Below are 6,000 nucleotides of genomic sequence, written 5' to 3' on the forward strand. Positions count from 1 at the left end.
ATTGTTAGTCCTTGTTCTCGGATGCTAGACATCAAGAACAAAGCAACACAATCGTTAATGATTAGAGACCTTCGTCCTTTAGAACATTATCTCCCTACGGGTATAATGATCTTCAGACGAAGGTCATGAAGGACACGCCTTCATCATCTCAATAAATGAATATATACAAAGGCACATGAAACACAAAAGAATGTATATAATGATGATATATCTATATATTGTTTACATTCTCATTTCATAAACATGAATAAATATTCGTAATATTCATATTTTATTGATACTTTCGGCTTGTCATAAGGCGTGAATGTGAGAGTGACGCAAGAGCAATTACAGTGCAGCGTGAACAGTACGGTGTTACTGTTCATCTATTTATAGGCACGGGACGCAGCCCGGACAAAGTTACATTTATCTCCCTAACTTTTACTGCTAACAATAAGGCAAGCTGTCAAGGGTCAAGTAGTCTTTTCTCCTTTAGGTCAGTTCCATCTTCCACCTTCGTCGTTGTGTTAAGCCGAAGCTTCTTCAGCCACAGCTTCGGCGCCCGTTCATCCTGCTCCCGGGTTGTATCTTCATATCACGCATGCTTTCATCCCCAAGCCGAAGCCTCCTGTATCAGTCTATGTCACACTGAAAAAAATATTAGTCACGTTTTTAGGACCTTTGGAAGAGGAAGGCTCCCAATAGTAGCCCCTCGCAGTATCAATTTGTTTTTGTATTAACCAAATTCAGACTGCGACGTGAACGAAGGTCTTTAGCCGAAGGTCCGAAAAAACACCTTCCCTTCGCTAGAATAGCGAAAGTGAATAACATGTAGGGTCCACCAAGTTGTGATGCGCTGGGCATATAAATAGGAACCCGCATTGATAGCATTTGATGTGCCATCTCAATCGCTTGTGCTATTTTTTCAAGCTTGAATTTTCTTGCTCTGCCAGATTTTGATTGATTTGTGAGCTTCGGCATTTGCACAAGTGCTTACTAGATGGCTGAAGAGAAGAAGGTTGTTGACCCTGCACTAGCTAGGTTTTACGAGGCTATGGTGAAGACAAACACAGAGAAGATCACCAATGAAATGCTAGCTGGGTTGTCTAAAGATTTTGGCGATAGCGAAGGCTTTGATTTGGAAAGTGGAAACGAAGATGCCGAAGATTGGCCCTGGCGACCGAGTCATACCATCTTCGGAAAGTCATCCATCAAGCAAATTCAGATTGATGCTATGAAAGGGAGATATTTCCTTGATATTTCCATTGTGAGAGATGGAGGGGACAGCGCCGCCCCTGTGCCCGAAGTAGACGAAGTTGTTGTTACAGGAGCTTCATGAAGGCAGGGCTTCGCTGTTGAGTAAATTTCTAGTTGAAGTGCTAAAGACCTTTGAGATTTTCTTCATCAGATTACCCCCGAAGCTATCATCAGGACGGGGATTTTTATTTGGGCCGTGAGGAACCAGGGACTAGACCCTAGTGCAAAATGCTTATGCAACATGCACGAGCTGTTCTATGAGACGAAGGCTACTGGCAAGGAGCAATATCATAATAATTTTGGTTGTTATGGCTTCGTGCCTCGCTCTGATGTGAGCTATCCAGTTCCGACGTTTCGGAAGAGGTGGTCAGGAGCCTAGATGGAAGAATGGTTTTATGTAAAGAATAGCTTAGTTGAAAGGGAAGATATAAAGGGGATTATCCAACGCCCTATTTGGTCTCGCTTCGGCATTAGAAGGCCAGCCACTGCTCTTGGAAACGACATCGAAGCATGCTAGAAGGCTTTTAACAGTGTATGCACTTTTATTGGCACAAGAGACCTAGTCCAGGAGCACATTGCTTATAAAGTGTGGCCTCTTGTGAATGACTGGGAGATGCCGAAGGAGACTGCTGCCGGCTCCAGTCAAGGCGGCTTGGTTTATCAGAAATATACCTTCAGATACAGAGATCAGTTTGATGAGCCGAATGATGACTGGCTGAACTGTGTTGAGGCAACTAGCAACGAGTTGCTTGGGGCCTACACAAGAGCCGAAGATGATGCCATGACCTTAGCCTTCGAAGGACGAGGCAAGAAAAGATTAAACAGAGTCTTCAATGTAATTGGTTTCGTATACCCAGACAATTGCTATCCCTCACGAAAGAAGGGAAAGAAAAGAAAAGCTGCTACTTCGGCCATCTCTGCTACGCCAAAGGGTAAAAAGATCAAGGTTTTGATGCACCGGCCTAGGTACATTGAAACGGCCAGGGTGCCGAAGCTTGTTGAGGGGGCTTCTTCTTCCATTGAGCCGAAATATGCCACTCCTGCCGGTGCCAAGGGAGAATTAGTTGAGGTGTCAAAAGTTCCTGCAACCGAGTTGGCCGAAGCGCCGAAGCGTCCTGCCAAAGCAAAATAAAAAGCGACCGAAGAGCCAGAACTAGGGGAGTCAGCAGGATTGCCAAAAATCCTGAGCCCGCCACTAGAGCCGGAGTTGACGAAGATGCCCAGAGCTCCTGCAATAACTTCCAAGAGGAGGAGCCTGGCTAGCGTGCTGGACACTATCTTGGAGTAGACAAGGGCACCAACTCCTGCCTCTACAAAGGAGGCCAAAGCCGAAGCTGGGCCCTTAGTGCCCATTGAAACAGGGCTTGTTGAAACTAGACAGAATATTGAGTGAGGACCTTCAGATGCAGCTCTAGTCTTAGAAAAAGAAGATGCACCCAAGAAGGTTGAATTTCCTAATCCCGAAGCGTCTACTGAAGAGTTGGACTTTATCATTCGACACGCTTCGGGAAAAAAATTTGTCGGAAGAGGAAATTGCCGAAGCTAAACACTATGCCAAGGAATTAAAGTACCCAAAAGGATCATTGGTGTACAATGGCACTGGTGAAGATGACTTTCTGTACTGTCTTCCGGACAACAAGGAAATATCTGTTTGCTGGGAGATGGCAAGGAACATAGGGTTTCTGAAGCTCGAAGTTGGCCTCTCTGCAATGTCGAAGGATGACCTTGCAGACAGTCTCGCCTATAACAGTCTGAAGGTAAAAACGTTTTGACATAATCAGATTATTTTTGTACCTTTTACTATTGTGCTGATCCCCCCTTTTTTGCAGGGCTTAATTTTGAGTAATGCCTTAAGGGCACAAAAGAATGCTGAGGACGAAAGCTGCCAGATAGCCCTCGGAAATCTTCGGTCAGAGGTTATCAGATTGAGGAATGAAGCTGTAGAAAAGGATAAAAGTCTGCATTCTTTGGTAGACAGAGTAAAGGTTAGCGAATCCAATCTTGATGCACTGTCCGAAGCTCATAGAGCCGAAATTGAAAACTTAAAGAAAAAGCTTGCAGAAAAGAATGAGGATTTTGAAGTGGCTAAAGCAAAACAAGAAATAAGTGAATGGACTAGAGCAAGACTGCAAAAGAATGTAGAAAAGGTTCGGGAATCGAAGGAGAGATATTACAAAAAATCCTTGGATTGTGCTAAGAAGTTGAAAGATAGTTTTGCAAAGGTGGGTGCATATTCATCTGAGCAAAAGTTTATTAGAGGCGATCCCGAAGGAATCATTGAATGGATCGGCGAAGAAGCTGAAGCCTTTGACGAGATACTTAGCGACCGTGGTGATTTCTGCGCATTCGCCGGTGCTAGAGGGGTTACCGCAATTTTAGAGAAGACTGGCTGTGAACATGTTAAAGCTGCAACCCAGGCAAAGACTGTCTTCTCTGTAGACAACACAAAGAATCCTTCGGCTGAGGCTACTATGGTGGTAGGTAAATTCTATTCCAACGTTTGGATGAAGGGCGGCCGGGAGATAGCCGACGAAGCTATAAAGAAAAATGAAAAAGGATCCCATGATGCCCGGGAAGAAGCCAAGCGAGCCGAAGAGGTTACTGAGCGCGCAAGGCATATAGGTATTTTTATTGTTTCTTAGCTTCAGTATTTTCTTTTCTGGCTTCGGATTAACAACTTGTTACTTTTACTGTAGCTGAACTTTCACCGCCACCCGAGCCATATGATCCCGAAACCGATCCAGCCATGAAAGCGGCACTAGAAACAATAAGAATTGCCGAAGAAGCTGTTGACGAAGCTGTCAACAAACTTCTGAATGAAGCTGCCGAGAAAATCTTAAAAGAAGACTAAATTTTTGTGTAGTTAAGAAATGTAACATTTGGGAAGTGTAATATTCGTACATGAGTTGAACATTGTATATCTATGTGTATATTAATGTAATATATTTCTTTGCGATGCATAAAATTTGCGTACATACCATTTTTGAGCCTTCGGCGAAAAAACACCTTTCCTTTTTTTCATGCTTCATAAAGAAAGAGCCCTTCTATAGCGCAGTTGTTGTATGACATTGTTGTCGACAAAAATTTTCTTGGCATGTAAGATTATAATTGCCGACAGTGTACTTTGTGCTCCAGCACACTGTTTCATTCATCGTATATTTTGAAAGAAGCAACTTTCTTTCTACATAATCTTGTTGTTGATGTGTCATGATGTATGCTGTAATGCTATGCGAAATGATGCGATGATATGATGCATCATGTTTATGCCGAAGACACATACCCACACGGAAACACTTCCAGACTCTGCATCCCCTTAGAAACATCTTTTGAGTCTCTTTACCTTATATTTTGGTGGCATTTAAGCTCTGCATCCCCTTAGGAACGACTTTTGAGCTTCTTCACCTTCTATTTTGGTGACATTTAAGCTTTGCATCCCCTTAGGAACGTCTTTTGACCTTCTTCACCTTCTATTTCGGTGGTATTTTAGCTCTGCATTCCCTTAGGAACGACTTTTGAGCTTCGAAACTTACTCTGCGCTCCCTTAGGAACAACTTTTGTAGCTTCGGAACTTACTTTGCGCTCCCTTAGGAACGACTTTTGTAGTTTCGGAATCTTGTTAAGGGGATGCACCGCACTCGATGATGTGACCACAATATTATTACATCAAATTGGAATTTAATTCTTCGTGAATTGTTTTTCATACAAGAAAATAAAATGGCGGAAAAAACAAAGATGCGCCAGGGTAGGTTATTCTTTAAAGATATGCTGGGACTCAGGCACAGTGCTATTGACTGTGCGAGCTTCGGACTCCTCCCGAAAATCTCACTGCTGCTGAGCGTCTTGATGCCCTTCTGGCTGCTGGCTCCGAACTAGAGTAGGTGCTAGCGGTGGTGGTGTCAGCTGGGCCCAGGAAGCTTGATAATGGCTTGCCGAAGCGACAGAGGCCGTAGGCTGTGGATTGCCTACGTACTCGGGGACGTAGGGAGAATAGCATGAAGCGATATGTAGAACCTGCTTCGGCTGATTCTGTCGTGCTTCAGCTTTGACAATCTCTTTCTGCTTCTGAATCGTGACTTGGCACGTTCTTGTGGTGTGGCCTTTGTCTTCGCCGCAGAACAAACAAAACAGTCTCTTAGGCTGATCTCCATATCTTCCTCCGAAGCTTCTGCCCCCTCTGCCTCTTGGAGCTGATGGCCTGAAGGAACTTTGTTGCGCCCCTGATGATTGGGAACTATGCTGCTGCCTTTGGGTTTTATTTCCCCTATCATCACTTGGGCTAGCATTATGGATTGACCTAGCATGCCTGGGGTGGAATCTTCCTCTGAAGCCCCTGGCCATTTCAGAGTATCTATAAGCTTCTTCCCTTCTTTGCCGAAAATCATTGTCGGCTCTGATGTATTCATCCATTTTCTAGAGAAGCTTCTCCAAATTTTGCGGTGGCTTCCGCGCAAAATATTGCATCGTAGGTCCTGGCCATAGCCCCTTGATCATGGCCTCAATAACGATCTCATTGGGCACTATAGGTGCTTGAGCTCTCAACTGCAAGAACCTTCGAACATACGCCTGTAAATACTCCTCCTGGTCCTGTGTACACTGAAAAAGAGCCTAGGCAGTGACCGGCTTTGTTTGGAAACCCTGAAAGCTGGTCACTAACATATCCTTTAGCTTCGGCCATGACGTAATTGTCCCTGGCCGAAGAGAAGAGTACCAAGTTTGAGCTACGCTTTTGACTGCCATGACGAAGGATTTTGCCATGACTGCAGT

The sequence above is a fragment of the Zea mays genome, chromosome 1, assembly GCF_902167145.1.
Source record: "Zea mays cultivar B73 chromosome 1, Zm-B73-REFERENCE-NAM-5.0, whole genome shotgun sequence".
In the NCBI taxonomy this organism is placed as follows: domain Eukaryota; kingdom Viridiplantae; phylum Streptophyta; class Magnoliopsida; order Poales; family Poaceae; genus Zea; species Zea mays.